Raw genomic sequence first — 18,720 nt, 5'->3', positions numbered from 1 at the left:
ATACCAACGGCTTAATCGATAAAAGACGATATTAGGGAACCTCTAGTGAGCCATGGTCATGCAAGTGTGAGCCTGTTATATTAAGCGGTAGTTTTTACCGTAAAGAAAAACGAACAACCTAGAACAGGGGTGAGAAAACCGTGAAAATATTCAGCAGGCCTACAACTCGCGAATTCGAATATTAATAAAAATAAGCATGTTACTAAGTTATATTTTCTCATATGTAATAGGCCTATAGAGTGTGGAGCCATATAGCAGGAAAACGAGATATTTTCATCTATGCAAGTTTTAGGGACCTTATAAAGGTATTTGCGTGTAGTACAGAACTACAATTGGATATGGTATAGTCGAATGCATAGGATATAGAACTCTGAATAAATGCAAATAAATTAGGCGCAAAAATTTTTTTCGTTGTAAAAATAAGAAGAAGAACAATTTGTAACGTAGCACACGCTTTGCAATTATTTTACAACGAAATACAAACAGAATAATACCATCTCATTTCCTTCTGAATTAACTACGAAGTCAAATCTGTTTTAAAAGTGCTATTTACTCGGTTTGTTTGACTATCTGTCCATCAGAACGCTTCCAATGAATGCCCGATTTGAACCACAGCAAACAGCGGTTCACTTTTTCCATCGAGTAACACAGAAATCACTGGATAATTCTTGTGACGAATTTTGGAAGTACGTTCCTTGATGCAGAAAAATGTATTCAGTTGGATCCTTTGAAGAGAGCTAGTCTCGATCTGTGGGTAACGGCAAATTTCAGAGCAGCACTTATTACACGCGAAATTTATCTTGAAAGTTAACTTACTAGTAGCCACTCTGTCTGTTCTGCAGCGTCAAGGTTGCAGGAGCAGGCATTGAACTTGGTGTTAAGAAAATATCACTTGAGTGTAGAGCTATTATTAATGATCTACATCCTCTTATTTACAGTGAATTTATTCTTTTAACCTCCTTGTAACAGTGGTTACTATTACTGACGTGTGTCACAGCACGTTATACTGTGAGCAGATGGTTGAAGAATCGGAGATGAGGAAATGATTCCTACCACACTCATAAAGAAATATTCTATCTCGACCCTCGTACCTAACTTGACTACCGAGATAACCTGCCTTTACAGTACATTAAACTACCAATGTCAAAGAGAATTTATGTGATCCGATCAGCCTGTAATTTCTTTCGGCCTCATTTGCGACAAGGCATTAGTCTGAATTTAGTTGAAAAATTAAAGATATATTAATTCGCTACTAAATATTACTGATAATTTTTTGTGGTATTTCCTACGAAATTATGGAAACTATTATGCACTGTTTTCCACTTTCGTGGAACATAACGGTTGACTACGTAAGAAAGGGATCCCTACAAATCGAAGGGGCTTCGCAACATAGACATTTCCTAGGTACAGTTGGTACGCCTGATAGAGCCAATTATTGCAATTACAGAGGGGCTATTAGTGTAATTATAGAGGGTCATTACCGTCACTGCAAACCATAAATCATAGGACTAGAAGCTCCTCCCAACTGTCGCTGAATACCAAATATACATTGAGGTTAATTCTGTATCATTTCGTACCAGGCAGAAATTGCATTTTCGTAGTTATTAAAACTTGCTTCGCATTTTATACAAGGCAGGTAGCTTACTGACAACCAAAACGACTATCAGCTTCACAAGATATAATCTGCTGAATGGAGGTAATTAGTTATGAATTTAATTATACATTAATTAATCTAAGATATAATGGTTTTATTAATTTAATATTCTCTACGAAATGTATTAACCGAGTTTCATATTTTAAATTAAATATAAATAAATTAAAACAACGAAAACTTTACTTATTTAAATTACACGTATGGGATATGGTTTCAAAAACGACAGAGTTTAATTTCGTTTTGTTCAACGCAGGGAAACATACATTACATGAAACTTGATGAAAATGCACAAATGAGAAAAGTGAACTATTTTAAGGTTTCACGTAAATAGTATTATGCTAGTAGAGAGAGAGACATTAAACTCCACAGTATCACCCAATATCATAAGAAGAATATGAGAGAAACCTTACCGATACATACCCCAGAATTGACGGTCAACGTCAAATATTCAGACTATGTTACACACAGTCTACAAATTTTACATGTATAAATATACACCAGAATAATGTTTATTAAATAAATACTCAGTTTTTTCTCCCGGCCTTAAGGGGACAGGGGTCGAAGCTGACCACCTACCACCATCTACTTCTAAGGCCACGAAATAATGGAGCTAAACCTCCACTACCCAATGCGCTTTCATAGAGTGGAGGCAGGGACAACTTTAATTTCTGCCCATTAGGAATTTATGAAATAATAACTGTACTTTAAATTCACAGATAAATAACGGAGAAGCAGGAGTATTGCATTCCTTAATTATATGAATATAATTTTACTTATCAAGATAGAGTATAGTAAATTTCTCGTCCCTACAAATTAAAATACCTCGTTATCACTGAATCCTAATGGATTATTTATAATGCCACAGAAAACTGTAAAAATTATCCCAGAATCTTCCTATTCTGTCTCCCAAAACATACTGATAACAAAATCATATCAACAATACTTTGCTTATGTATGTTTCATCATATTAAATAACGTAAGTTAATAACTTGTGACATATATTCAATCAGTTGATATTCGTGCTGAAATATAACATACACGAAACTTTTACTAGGAGACACATAACATGACTCAATGACAGCTGCTATCGATATTAATAGAATTGGACTGTTAAGTGTAACTAATTTACTAACACACTAATCGCTCTTGCTTACTGAAATCTGCTTCCACTTTACACATTGCCAGCGACGGTTAACCGGTACCGAATTACCACTTCGAATGTCTCACTGAATGTGGTAATCGCTATATACATGCAAAACACGGTTAAATATTTACGATGCACTGAGGGCGAGGTTAAACACCTGTCCTTGTAGTCTAATGCAGTGGTATTCAACCTTTTTTGTTCGCGTACCCCCAGATATAATTTCTCTTCAACTTTGTACCCCCAAAGTTGTTGGTGTATAATTCAAGTTATACGTAGTATATAATCTACATCTAAAATAAATTAAATAAATTACATTACTGATTATTCAGTGTTTATCATAAAATAATATTTTTTTTAAATTTCACGTACCCCTTAAGATGTCTTCCGAGTACCCCCTGGGGTACGCGTACCCCAGGTTGGAGACCACTCTAATGAATCACTGATTTTCTGACTACATAAAGAAAATCTCTGTCGATAACTTTCTATACCAAGAAAAATAAGAAGAATTTACTTTCAGTAGTTCGGCTTGTATACCGCATTGACTCCATAATTATGCACCCGGTGAAAACGCTCAAAGATTTCTTAACCTCGACATCAGATGCACTCAGCATCACGTTTTAACACAAAAAATTGTTACCAGGTACCCACTGGACAGGGGACTGGGTGGGTTTCAGATGGCATGTAAATGGTGTGTATCAGGAAAATACATCCCTTACATTGAATCAAACTCTCGCCCACCGCAGAGAGATTTAAAAAAAATGGTGCTGCTAAAATTCAATTCATTTGTCTGGTTAGACAAGGCTGTCAGCTTCGGTTTCCGCTCCACGGTCAGTACCATTTATTCACCTGACGTAACGCTGGAGACATTCGAATTCCTAGAAGTGTTATGGATGGCAGAAATTAAATTCTAACGTCAAATTAATTCAATAACGAATGACTGAAACAATAGTAAAATAATATTATCATATATTGAATATTATTACATATCTGAAATGACTGCAGTAATATACCAACTGTCGCATAGTATCGACTTGAAATTTCGGCCTACATGAATTTTCTAACAATTTCAATCAGTCCTGGAAGTTCTACTATCAAAATCATTGGCTTTATAATATATCATTAAGTGTTAATAACTTGAAAATAAAAGTTAGCTACCAAAATGTATTAGCTATACAGGTAATGTACATTTAACATATGCATGTGATTTTTAACTTATTATCAGAAAGGCGAAGAAATGGCACTGGTATATATTTTGTTGTTCTATCTTAAGAGGGAGCGTTTAAATATTACCTAAAGTTCAAATACTGCATCACTGCACTATAAAATGAAATATTATTGTTTTAGAAACATAACCCAAATGTTCATTCACTTGCGATGGAGACAGATGTAACAAATGTAATGTGAGGACCTTGGGGTGGTCCCTAAAGTCAGTAACGTTATTGAACCATGTACAATAATTATAGACGTTCTCAACACCTCATTAAATTCAAATATATGGTTCTGTCCCCATTTCTCCGTTAACAGAACGCTGAAATCCAAAGAGAATGATGTGCAACGATGTTCAGAATGTTAGTGTTCAAAGCCAAAGGTTACAGAAAACATCAAAATCTATGTTTAGATTATTGCAAATTATCGCTAGCTTATCACTTGTTACGATGTCTTCTTTACACAATGATTAAAAACTTTCTGGATCACAGTAATCAATGCTATGTGTACAGTAGGCCTATGTGGAAATGACAACAAAACAGCTGTTCATTAACCTTTAAAGGGTTAAGCAGGAGCGAGTACAGAAGTGCTCTTGATTTTTAATCCGAAGGCACGCTGTACAAATCTCGGACGAGGCACGGGCTACCTTCAATAAACATTTTAGAAGTCTTATTAAGTTATTACAGGAAAATACAGGTAAAATATATTAAAATAAGCCACGACCACTTTACTTCACACCACCTTCCATTTCCTCATGCACAATATTTCAAGTTTGCATTCTTGCAGCTGACATAAGTTTATAAATTGCCTAAAATAATAATAATAACATTACGTTTCATGAATTCGACTTATAACACTGTACAAACTCCATACTCTGTATTCATAATCGATCTGTCTATGATTTATACTAAATTCCTTTTTTTTTGCGTTTAATTTGTACTAAAAACACACCTACCAAGTCTGTTTCTGTCAATGTCTCTGAGGTATGCAATCGAATCATTTGGTGATCAGGAATTTTAAATAAGATTTAAAATAAATTTAATTTGTTTCTACTTATTTTTAATTCTGTTAAGTTACGACAACTTATCCCACAGCCCACAATAACTTAATTTCTTATTGGTAAGTCAGATATACATATTCCTACATGCATGTTTATCTTAATTTTAAATAAAATTCTTTCTAGATGCGACAAAAAACTGTTCTTGATTCTAAATAGCCACTAACATAACCGAGAAATTATGTACAGTGTTAAATATTATCTATAATCCACAAGCTTGTTTTGGCTACGTTACGAAAGGTGGAACTATTTAATTCTTCATGTCATACGACTGTTCCATTTGATTTATTTACCCACGTCGGTGCCAAGAAAGTACGCGGAATAAATTAAAAAAATAAATGTCACTTTAAACACGTTAGCTTAAGACAAAAATATACTGAACTGAAGAAATGTTATGTAATAAACATCTGTCAATAACCAATATTAATGCGCAGACATAAATCAAGCTTCGTTGCAAATATTTACGGACTCATTGAAGTAATACTGAAATATGGGCAAGGGAGTTAAAGCCAAAATCATTAGTGTTTTCCTAGATGGATTATTTGCTTTAATTTATATTTCTTCATTTATTTATTCTTTGGGTATAATAATGTTTATAGTATTTTGGGTTTGCCTGTATTTGACTGTTATATTTAATACTGTACATGTATATATTTAGTTAATCTATTTGTGTAATATTTTTCAATACTATTTTATTATTATTATTGTATGTATTATCAGTGTTTGCTTGTTATTGGCTTCTTGCTATTGGCAAACACTTAAATAAATTAATTTAATACAAATCAACAGGGATCCCATTCAGGTCAGAGTAATTCAAGTGGTAAAGGTAACCGACTCTGACGCTGAAAGTGTGCAGAAACTATGAAGATGTCTTCTGGGTTGTTGCTACATAGAGCATGGTAAAAATTTATCGACGTTTCGAAGATATTTTCTTCCTCTATTATCAGGGCGATCGACTAATCTCAAACTTTTGTAATTTCCCACTTGACCGCAAGACTTTCATTTAGTTCTTACGTAATACCTATAATTTGGTGTTAAAATGGAGGTTAAAGAAATAGTGTTGTGGACTAGAGTCATGTGACTCTAGATAATTGCCAATAGTTGGCTCTATTCACGACGTTGATGAGCCTACGAGTTCCATAAAAGGCGAGGACATTTCTGACTAATTGTGTGACGAAGGAAAACTTTGCTGCGTGTAATTACTTAAATAAGAACATTATTAAGCCTTGTACAGAGGTTTAATAAAACATAGTAGCCTGCAGTGTATACGATATAATGTCGAACTAGTGCTATTGTTATCAGAATTCTTGAGTTTGTGTTAGAAATTATTTTGAGCTACGAGCAGGTCGATATTCACTTCTAAAATTATCCGTAACTATTTATAACTTCATAAACTTGCTTCTAGCGCACGGAAATGAGTTTTTTTTCCCAGATAAACTCAGAACTATTAGTAACAACGGTTTTATCGTTTTAACATTATGGGAAAAGTTTCTCGCTTTATAGTTTCAAGAGGGCAATTGTTGCTTAAAAACTTCCTTCCGGAATGACTCACTATAGCAAAGGTTCACATGCAATAATTCCATTTTCAACCATGCAGCGTTATCTAGGTGTCTGCTTACACGCGCAAATACTGGCGGAGTGTATAAAAACACAATATTCCTTATGACAGCCACTCCGTACCCATATTACAATGTTAGTTTTCGTAGACTGTAAATTTTAATTTCTGTTGACACCTGTTATTTGAGTAGAAAAACCCACAACGTCAAAGTTAACCGCTTCCACTCCGAATTCTTAAAATAAAAGGACTTTAGGAGGTGATCAGATATAACGCATCGTTTGTCGACTGCAGCCAGCCAGGCACTCGTGTGTAGACCCCAACTAACTGGATAACAACACCTTTAAGACTGCAGCTGGCTAATGATTCGTTTTATTTGTTCTTCTTGTATCCTACACTGCTCAAACTTGTTCTAACTTCACACTGAGTTTCCTGGATCTTTACATCCGCCTGGTTGCCAAGGAAGTGTGCGTATTGACATCTCTAATTGGACATCCTACATATTCAAGTGAGTTACTTACGTTTCTCTGAAGCTGTGATAGGAGACTAAATTACACTCTAAAATATATCCAGAAACATCACCTCAGATCAAATGTCACTCAGATCTATTCCGAACACAAAAAGATATGCTTAACATGTCTCTCTTCGTGTAGTTTCGTAAAAGTTCACAGACGTTTCAGAGGTATTTGCGGTCTCAGTCATAACGGACGTAAGTAACAAGTCTTTTCATTTTGCAGGATGTGACCTCTGGTATATAACACGGTCATGCGCAAACGATGTCAACATATGGATGGGGATGCACCGACCACTGTGCTGCCACCCCACATATATGCGGAGCTCAATGTAACTACAAGTCCGATTCGACATGTCCAAAGGGGAAAAAAAAAGAACGGAAAATAGCATGTGATCGGGTTTAGTAGACAGGATGAAAGGATAAATAATGCTTCCCTAGGCAAGAAGGGAAAATTTGTAAAGCTGGAGGAAAAGGCCTGGTTGGATGTAAATAGGGAAGAGGGGATGAGTGAGTATCGTAGACTGTATCAAAAGAAAGTATAAAGAAATTTTGAATTTACAAATAAGATGAAAGAAGTGAACGAACTGGGAACAAACAAAAAAGAAAACCCCCATATGCTTATTCTAGACGAACGCCCCTGCGGGCATGAACTTTCCCGCGCCTATTTTACAACAGGGTCAGCCATGTTGCAAGACGCTGGAAAAAGATGAAACACGAGTACATTTCTAGCTGCACATATAAGTTTTTAGTCCAATTTCGTTTGTCTTTTCCTCCTGGAGAAGTGAGTGGAGACTGAAGGCGGAGGTAGGGACTGTTAAGTCGGTCCCCTGGGACACACAACCCGAGCTGAAGCGCTAACATCTGGCTGTGTAAGCAGGTAATGGGAGAGCGCGCCGTCTCCAGGGAAACTGACGCACTAATCTCATAAAATCCATTCACATGTTCCCATTTTCTTTAAAACCAGTAGCTCCGGAACATAAAATGGACCAAATTCGAATATCATAATGACATTCTGAAGACCATTCTTAAACTTACGACATATTGTCACATCATTCTCTAAAGAAAAGAATTTACTTTTACCAAAGTAGAGTATCGTCTTGTTCGTCTTGTCTGTCCGGTTGTCCACAGGTAAGTGTCCAGAGGACGGGACCGATATGGATAAAATTCGGTATGATAAAAGCAGACTAAATAATCTTACAGATCATTTTAATTTTTGGTTTACATTTTATTATTATAAGTCTCTTAATATAAGTTGTTGAAGATGATTTTGTACAACATTAAGACGAACACACGTGTGGAAATAAAGAGACCAAGTTTTCCACTAGCTTCACGCTCCTGTACGTCTAACCTCGGAGGGAAAACTCTGACATCCACTGGAGAGATGGTTTGGCGAGCTCTGGAACTAGTCTATACGCAGAGATAAATAAATATACATATCAACACATATATTTTAGTCCATAACATCTTTTCAGTTTTTTTATCTCTAAAAAAATCAGAAGTGGAGGCCCAAATAACTGGACGTATAAATTCTTCTGTTAACGATGTGGTACAAACGACCAATAACCAATAATAATCAATGTAACCAAACATCGCTCTGCATTGCACAAACGTTCACATATACTGCAGAATTTTATACTAAAGGCACGGCTATGTTATCTATTCAGAAAACTTATTCTCGGTTTGAATTCAGGAGAGTTTTTGACCCTTGACTCAGAAACGTGTATGAGGCGCCTCCTTCAAGATGATACTCCTTGCAGCATCCTTTGGCGGGATCGTCTAGCGAAGATCAAGGCACTGTGGAATGTCGAAGAGATATTCTAAAGACATTCCTGTTAGTAAAGGTCACACAGCCTAAGGCTTTCGCTTGAATAAAACATTGTCTTCGTGTTACAGCCCTTTCATGATGTTCTAGGTACATAAACAATGGGATTTAGCGAAGCCTCAAACAGCAACTCTGAGCTACGTAAAATTAAATGAAACCAAGACTTCTACGTCGGGAAGTAGTCGGAAAAGCCAATGTAGGTTAGCGTAAATAAACCGCAGTTAAAAAAATTATATAATAATTAAGTTATTATGAGTGATTATATCATTTTGATATTTTAAATAATCTGTAGATATTGGTATTACTGAAAATTCTAATAGTAAAGATGTATCTGGGCCATAAATTGTTACGAGGGTAGGCGGAGATAAGGCTTTAAACTTACAAAACCTCAGCATCGGATATAACTGAGTGATTAGCTTCAAAATACAGTTGCTTTTTCCTCGATATCAGCTGGTTAGGAGTCTGGGAGGGCCCCAAAATTATTGTGGATATGGTAAACAGCAGAAGGCCTTCTATTACAGGTTCGAAACCTAGAGGTGTAGCACACTTCAGCGACTCACACGTCCAGTTTCAATAATTACAATTTCTAACTCCGTAAATAGTACACATCTATACGCATTTTAAGATATATTGTTCCAATTAAATGTGATACCATGCATTTCACAAGGATATAATGCCACTATTACGCTCAGATGGAGTCAGGTTTGCTGTGAATTTAGTTATTTACATAATTATGAAGTAGTAATAGTATTAACATGTAGAATTACTAACTTTTAAGGTAGGTAGTACATATAGTTACCACTGGTTTTTAAACGGTTAATTTCGATGAACAGAATAACGTTCTAATTTACGATAATTCCAAAAGAAAAATAATGAATGAATATAATAGGTTTCTGTCGGCTGAAAATGTTTATAACCCAGAGTATACCTGCTGGATATTGAATTATAAATATTAAATTAATTTGCAACGTATTTTCAGGAACCTCAGCTGTGGGAATATGTATTTAAAATTTAATTGTGTGAACTATTTAAAAACTCACGTATATTTGTGGCAGAACATTATTTTAGCCATTTATATATGTTGTTGGCTATATATGCCAAAAGTTTGTTACCAGTCGGTACATTGATATCTTAATCGGTATTTCCTTGTCAGGATACAATGCAAACGATTTATATGCTATGTAATGTTCGCAAATCTGCTCGTGAATAAACTATGTTCACTATTTCACATATTTTTCGTAACTGGCGTGAGCATCGGCCTAGCAACTAACGTGTAACCCGGGGTGGGGTGGAACCTATTATTACACGTTGATGTACCTGCTATTGATCTCACTTTTCTCCGTATCACGTGATCATTGTTGAGTTGCATTTTAAATGATACGTATTGCATGTCGATAGTCACCATCGGCCTGCGTTACCTTTCACGTGGCAACTAGGCGACAGTGATTTTAATATCAACTACCATGAAATATAATACAGTTTCTGACGACCATCCATTCTAATTCATGATTCACACTCACTATATAATTCGGCGTTGTTTAACTGACGTTGAAAAAAGTCTCAAAAAACGAAGAATTATTTATTAATAAGTAATTTACAGTAGAATACAATTATAATAATGAGAAGAAACTGTCGCGGCCTATTTATATTTATGGAAGGAAAGCGAATAATACGGAAAATGTCAACCAAGGTAGCAAGCTCTTCGTTTCAGGCTCCAAATGTTTGCCTCCTGAATACGAGTCTCGAGTATTATGACCTACTTTCTCTCGATATTTTAACTAATCCTCTTATTATTTTACTCACTCCGGGTCGGTACCGCCTACTGGTACAGTAATGGAGAACGATCCGGAAGTCAGCGTTTTGAAACGGTTTGAACAGCTTGTTTCTTTGTGAGACATGCTTCAGTATATTTGAAATAAATCACCATTCGTACAATGCTTTGAGGCAACATGATGGCAGGCAAAGCGGCTTGCCGAAAAGTCGTTTTCAACTAGATGCTGAGTGAGTAAGCTTGGTAATCTTGTCAACCGAACTGCTACAATTTCATTAAACCACGAACTGATGTTATCTTGGCTTCGTGTGTAACGTCCAGAGGTTGTCAGTGGTTTGCCTGAGAACGGTTCTGTGGCCACCCGGTACTCCAACTGCTTGGAAATGGGCTGTGCTGAGCTGGAAATGCGAGAAGCAAGACCAAAAAGTGGTCTTCGCCCGAGGGTTCGCTTCTGTCTGAAGTTTGTGTCAGCGGTTTGTCTCAGTTTGTCTCTCTCGGTCCTACCGGCGCCATCCGAGCCGTCAGTTTGACACGGGGAACAGGAGCAAGGCCTACAACAGGGAAGCTTCCCGTATCTGCTGGATTTAATTCGCTAAAAATTGTTAAAGTCTAATTTGGGCCCTTAAAATTGTTCCACAAATGCATTCGGAATAACTTGCACATGTGTAATGACCGCTGAAAATTCAACGAAAAATTCCTTCCTTTATTACATAAATCATTTTGTTTATAACACGAGTTCTTGATCTTACCAGACCTTGCGTAATAATCGCACTTCCTTACAGAATATGGATCTTCAAGTTTGTAACGAGAGCAATTCAAACGTGGCCATTTATTAAAAATTTTAAAAATAAATATTTAAGGTTCTCACACGGCGGGAATTATGAAGGAGCCTGTCATCTGGCGTTTCAGAGGTGCTTAGTGTCTCCATATTATAGCTTTGATGATGGAGATGGCATCCAGCACATTTCTGCAAGACTACATGACACAACAGCGCATGAAGACAGGCATATTCGTGTTACTTAATTAATTCTACTGCTGCAAACAGTTCATATATTACTCAGTAACTTCCTTTAACAAAACAGGTTATTACGTAGAAACTTGAAACTGATTTTGCTAGAATAATCTTTCAGTATGAAGTTTAATTTTTGTTATTGCAATTAACATGCATCCCTCGGGGCAAGTGCTCATAAGACGCGCTACATTTCATGCTCTGACGTCATTCATTAAATTTACAATTCCTCACAGCAAACTTTAATGCCAAATACTGACGATAACAACAAAGCACGTTTTCTGATGTCAGATAACGATTTTCCATTATACAGAATGACACAGTAGTATAGATAATGGTCCTGGGTTTGAAGATCCAATATAGTTTACTTATAACACAAATTTTGAACGCCAACACACAGAAACGCAAATATTAGGTTGTAACAATACATAAAAAATACTTTTGGCACTTAGGCGGATAATCGGGGGGAAACGCAAATACACTGCTCATTATATGACCGATCTTATTGTTATTTAAGAATTCTTTACCATTTTCTTATAGAATTTAATAATAAGCAACGCACAAAGTGAAACAGAAATAAAATTTAGGAAATTTTAATCCTACAGCAAAAAAATCTCTTATGCTTTTTGACTTTTACAGTATCTTTGTAGCTCTTCTGAGTGTCTTGACGCGCGTGTTCTGTACATTATATTTTACTGCGGAACTCATTGGTTACATTCGATGTAATCAATTTTAAAATCTACAACGACGAAGCCCCGCCACTAAAAAAAAAATTTCTAGACCGTCCTGCCTCATTTTTGTCCCTGGTGCAACGGATCAGGAATTTTTGGAGTAGCAAATTCAATGACACGAGTTCAAATGTCGTGTTGGAAGAGTTCATACGTTTCAAGTGAAAAGAGCGAAAGAAACAAAATCTAAAATTACGATATTTAATACGACGTTAAACTGTATTCTGGCACTCTGCCAGATTGTGAATTTGCATCGTATCTCTTGAAGTATTAATTCCTACAAGCTGGTTCTGGAGATATATGCATATATTTCATCCAGTTAAAATTGAAATAGGCGACGAACACACCGAAAAGGATCAGCAAGTAGACAGAGGGAAAGTTCCCGCTCATCCATCAGCGTTATTCGGAATTCGATGGCTGACTGACACTAATATGGCGTAGTATCTTACCCCAGCAAATTCATTACCCCAAAGAGTTGACTGAAGAGTAATTTGTAAATATTTATTACTTAGAGAAGCATAATAAATTGGTTTAAATTAAATTATATCTTAGTGAGATATCAAGTGGAATATTTCCCAATTACATCGCGTCCTAAAACAGGGTTTTTATTATGCGGTTTTTAAATTTAAACTTAAAATTGCAAATTTAACATTATATCAACTTGCATTTCTATGTTTTATTCCATGAGAGACCTTGAGCCTTTGAGTATTTTAGACAGCCTACGTTCTGTTAGATCCTAACCCGATCACTAGTAGGGGTAATAGGCTTTCTTTGATTAATCTTAAAAATTCCGGTTACTTAGTATTAAATATACTGTGGTTTAACTATGGTTTAACACTACTAAAAAGTCTATTACATTTTAACATCATCTAACGCCTTCTAGTAACATTCAAACCAGTATGAATACAAGACAAATAAATAATATGAATATACCGACTTCATATGGGAGAAGAAAATAAGTTATGCTTCGACGGATATTATTAGAACTAATTGCTCAATGAATTTTATATAAAACGTAATGTGAAGTGTTAGCCATGTTTGGCTGACACTGATATAAATATATCCACGCGACTGCTGTTTTGGCGTATAAGTGCCGAAAATAATTTAGTTTGGCTCCAAATCACTGACACTTTGCGGTCGCAATTTAAATTCCTCGATACATTATAACGCTGACTTGAATTACGCATAAATATACAAATTAATATATGACACTTACTAGCAATTCCCGGTGGTGCTCAAATTTATAACTTGTGTTGGGCAAGGCCGTGGTCTAGGCATCACGGAGTTTTCCTCCGGGGGCTTCCCCGGTTTCTCCGTGGCATCCCAACAATTACTCCACTCACACACAGAAGAAGGCAATGGCAAACCACTTCTGATCATCTCTGCCAAGAATGTATATATGTATGAGCAGGTCCCTGACAACCTGAAGAGGTTGGAAGGATCCTGTTCATAATATATGGGCCTGTCGTCAGACAGAACACTACAAATAAAATAAAAATAAAAAACTAGCATAATTTCGATAATTAACACTTATATCACAGCAAACTCGTTTTGTGATATCATAAGGCGTACTGCTACAAATATTTACTTCGCACACATCACATTCGTAAATTATGTTACCACCGAATACGGTAACAACTGTGTGATATTTCAACGGTGAAACGAATTTAAATGATTTATAACCTACAGTTTATCACCAGAAAGAGTACCACAGCGAAAACAATTACTGAATCTATTCAACAAAGCTGCGTATTCAGCGTTTTACAGCTGACTGATAATACATTAAAATTTCGAGACCATATAATCTGAGACTCTGGCGGCCTGACAAAATAAACCATAAATAAATAAACAAACAGAGAATGAATGTCAACAGTTAACTGAAACTAAAGTCAGTATTATGCCAAATTTCGTCGTTAACATATCAACTTTATTTTACAATTTGCAGACTTTAATGCTTAATCATAAACTATATTCTTTTATTTACAGTTTGAATATCTTATGTCCAATAAATTGCCAGGTCAGAGACATAGCTGCGAACCGCAAGAAACTCTGACAACGTGTTCGTTGGCTGTACCTTAAGAGCGGTCACAGTCGAAAATCAAGCACTGAAGTCATGACGTTGACAGGTAAAAGCGACATATTCTGACGGAAGTTAATCGTTTAAGCGCCTGAGCTTTGGCGTGGTATTCTGAAGCCAGAACCATGCATATAGAGACGTATAGCTAATACACTTAAAGTTCATAACACCTACAGGCGTATTAATGCAATTAAGTTGCTCTGATAAGCAGTACTTCTGCAGGCTTATCTGCAAAGCTCCTTCTACTGTAAAATAACTACAGTCATGCACAGCTGATGTGGGAATTGCCTGTTACCTTGGTACTAACCGGCCTTGTTATTGATGATAGCAACTTCAGCTGTGATTTACAAGGTAGGCACTAAATTATATGTTCCTACAAACGCGCGAATAATGGATTCTTCCGTAGGTTTGACGTTAAAAATACCGATTTTTACCACTGGATATTCTACAGTGGTATTTCTGGGGCAGTGATCTCTTTATTAGTAAAATATACATGTTTTAAAATAAAGAATATAATTTAAAAAGGTGGATTTTAGGTTTTCGCGGTGGTGAGCCTGAAGAAGGCTGTCTTCTGGTTTTGGTAGAAGCAAACAGGCGGCGATCGCCCTGATGATGGAGGAAGCTAGGACTTCCGAAACGTCGGTAAACTTCTATCATACTACATGGCGCTACAACACAGAAGACACCCATTTTAATTAAATAATAAGTTTACATAAAACTGTTATACTACAAATTAACACAATTTTCATAATCTCGATATAAGATTACATATGTGATTGTGGTACATGCAATTTAATCTTATTCTTTTATTGAATAAAGATAAGTAACGGTGTTAACTTTCTTACATAATATTTAATTTTAATTTGTGTTTGCTAAATGCAGCGAAACAAAAGACTGTTCACTGATCCATGGCCTGCTATGTACATGTACTTCTATACAACTCAAAAAAAAAAAATTATGTGTTACCGATTAGCGGCTTTTAAGATTAAGCAAATATAAGTTAATATTTTAATTTTTAAACGCTAATTTGGGACACTTTTAAATAAAAACGTGTTTTTATACGTACTATATTAGAGTTGATGGTCATTCTAAACGAGTAATTTTGTAATGAGTTATACTGTAGAATATTTAAAGAATCGTGTTTGAAAATGTCGTCTCCTGACTATCTTAAGTTGCATATTTTCGAAAATGGGTGAAATAGATGTTCGATTTCAAGTGTTCTTCGTTATGTACCGCGAACTTTATTTATATGAGCGTCTGGGGATTAACAGCGTTAGGGCTTCCTCACTAGCAGACATTCCCGTCGAGTATCCAACACACTACCCTGGTCTCTGAGGTGCAGGCAGGCACAACTCTTCCAACGTCAGCCCGCAACGCGTCGTCAGCTCCTACTGTAATGAGTTTCCAATACTGTGAGAGTGGTAACCCGAACCTGAGGCCGGTTCCTCCGTTAGGATCCGCAGGAAGTTGTGGTAATAGAGTTAGAAACAGCGTTTGCATCTCACGTGGAACGATTCAATGTGTCAGGGTAGCGCTTTCAAAACACACACACTTTTTATTCGCCTGTCATAAGCACCAAAACCATCCAACAGCTTTCGACGTCGGTGTTACTCAATAATGAAAATGAAATTGTAGACTGCTTCAAGACAAAGGATAGAAGAAATTTGCGCGTTCAATGTTTGGAAGAAAAGGGACAATATTGAACCATATTATGTTCTCTAATTCAAACACAAAGTTGAACTACTGAAAATGAAGAAATTGTATATAATATGACAGGAAATTACTTAATTATCACTGAAATCAATTAATCGAACTACCTTAGAAGCCGACAAACTCAGCTGTAATTTTTTTTAATGTATGTAAGAGCATGCCATGAGTTAGTTAATCCAGGCAAGATTCTCAGGTTGTAGTAAATATTATCCTTGAATATACAGCTGTTTATCCCAAGTAGTGCCTTAACTTCAGGCTTTTAATTATCTTTGTGCGTAGTTACAAAATATTTGCGGATATTTCTTGACACTTTGATTTCGCAGACCTCACTAGATAGGCTTACTTTCGTTTAAACAACTACTGACTTAAACAGTAAATGTCAATGCAGCTAAGACAACAATTTTCATACATCATGGAGTTTTTTAAAATTATTTCTCACAACAATACAAAATTGACAGTCCGGTATATTGTTTTTCTGCGAAACATGTAATTTAACCTCGCTCGAAATATCGTCGGATCCCACGATCTCGACGTCATAATACAAATTCGCAAGGTGTTCAATAACGCATTTAACCATTTGAAACCGAGGCGCGTCTGAATTAACATTTAAACATTCAGGCCGTACCTGAAAGAAAACTTAATTTTACCATTACACAAGATCGATTTGTTAACGCTGTTACAGTAAATCTTCGCTGTTTACTATGAGAATCATACGCAAATCATAAATACAGAACGAAAGTTGTTTTATGGTTGAAACAGGTGGGTTCTACTGTGATTTAAAACCCATTATTTAAGAGCATATTTCTTGTAAACCATACTGTACGTGTGAGTACATTGTTAGGAAATCACCAAGAGGTATAGTGGTATTTTAGTTTGAAAATAAATCTGTGGCACGAGAAGTTTCTTGAAGACTCCATAACAGCATTTCTCCTTTGGCCGCCCTGATAGAGGCTCAAGGGACTACAACAGAAAGTCCACGGAAGTGAAGTTGCAGTAAGTAGACACGAAAGACGGACTTTGGATGGGGGCGGGTGTCAGAAAAGCAAAGTGGGGACTGGTTTGTGCACACTCATTCATCAAACCAACTCGGCCACGGCTGCGAAGATGACTCTGTGACTCCTGACATGGGTTGTAGACGTGCTGTGAGAACAAAGCCACTTCCTGAAGACATTTTCATCTTTCACCTCCAGAGAAGCCATTGTCCGTGTACGTAGGTTTATTCTTGTCTGACGTCCCATACAAAGTAACGGCTACACGAAGTCTTTATAACAGGTAGGAAGAAAGACCTCTCGCAAAAACGGAACTCAATGTTAAAACCACGGGCATTAATAAAACTATTACGAGTATGTTCTGTTCATAAACTGTGCATCACTTTTTCTTAGTAATGTAATTTCCTTTGGTATGCAGTTATTACATTCACATGCTTTATGTATATATTCGCGGCTGCTGTAATGTGTTCTTTTTAACGCCTTCGACGGAATTAAATCTAGAATTTCAGTTTTGCGGAGTTAACATTCTGTTAAACAAGTGCTCTTCTGTAAGTTTTAAGCTATTTTTTTTCATCACACCTTTAACTTCCACGTTGGAGAAAAAAAAAACATTACAAAAAACAGTACCTTATACCTACATTTTAGTTCGTGTATATTCTGTTCATACAGAACGTATAAGATAATTCTTTAAAGGAGTCTGCAGTACACAAAACATTCAGAACCACTGACTTGTAAACAACACAACTTAACAGCACAGAAAACCACAATACGTTTATATCTGCAATGTACACTATAATTTGTACATCACATACAAAATATTTTTTTAAAAAATGTGCCTTTCGACTCTTATTAAAGCAGATGATAAAAAGGCATGATCTATTAGAATATAACACATCTTTGTTATCCCCTTACTACATAGGTAAAATACAATTGTTCAGTTTGCTTTTCAGTGCTTCCATCCGTTTGTATCATCCTTAATCCATTCTCGCATTACAACTCAAAATTTCTTCCAAATTCAGTTATCAACTTATCGTGTTTTATCTCCAGCGGTTACAATTATTTCCCTTTATTTATCCGGTGTCTTCTCATGCCTTTGAACGCGACCCAAATGTTGGTGTAACTTGGAAGACATTGCCTCATCTAGGCCAGGTTGCTGATCGAACCGTAGCCACCGCACATGGGTCACGCTGTTCTTGGCACAAAGAATAACATCCCTCCTGAAATAACTGGCCCATCTACTTCAGCCAACAAAACATCGGATTTGTGGCCACACTTTACAGTTGCCAACACAGCTAGGTACATGCCAATGAACAAGATCTGAGGTGTAAACTCTACAAATGAATGCAGTTAACAACACACAGTCACTTAAGACCTGAAGACGAAGACAAAACTAGCCTCCGAAACGTCGTGAATTTTTTTAAAAAACAGACTATGGAAAAAGTCCTGACAACAAAGAATTTTTAAGTGTAAACTACTGTCGTCAA

General features: G+C 36.2%; 1 protein-coding gene across 11 annotated transcripts in view; it reads right to left on the bottom strand.

Annotated features, from left to right (window-relative positions):
- Nucleotides 1–18,720, bottom strand: part of LOC110829846 (zwei Ig domain protein zig-8) — a 520,441-nt gene that overhangs the window by 126,656 nt on the left and 375,065 nt on the right. Inside the window, exon 1 of one of the 11 annotated variants that reach the window (XM_087344189.1) lies at nt 7,138–7,223. The exons of the other annotated variants lie outside the window; for them this stretch is intronic. The gene's annotated coding sequence lies outside the window, so the exon portion shown is untranslated. Of the gene's footprint in view, nt 1–7,137; nt 7,224–18,720 lie in introns of those variants that run through there. 11 annotated transcript variants of the gene reach the window in all.

This window comes from Zootermopsis nevadensis, unplaced genomic scaffold (genome assembly GCF_977971745.1).
Source record: "Zootermopsis nevadensis isolate Lab colony 2312 unplaced genomic scaffold, Znev_1.0 Znev_ptg000007l, whole genome shotgun sequence".
Lineage (NCBI taxonomy): Eukaryota > Metazoa > Arthropoda > Insecta > Blattodea > Termopsidae > Zootermopsis > Zootermopsis nevadensis.
This window is presented reverse-complemented; position numbering and strand designations above follow the sequence as displayed.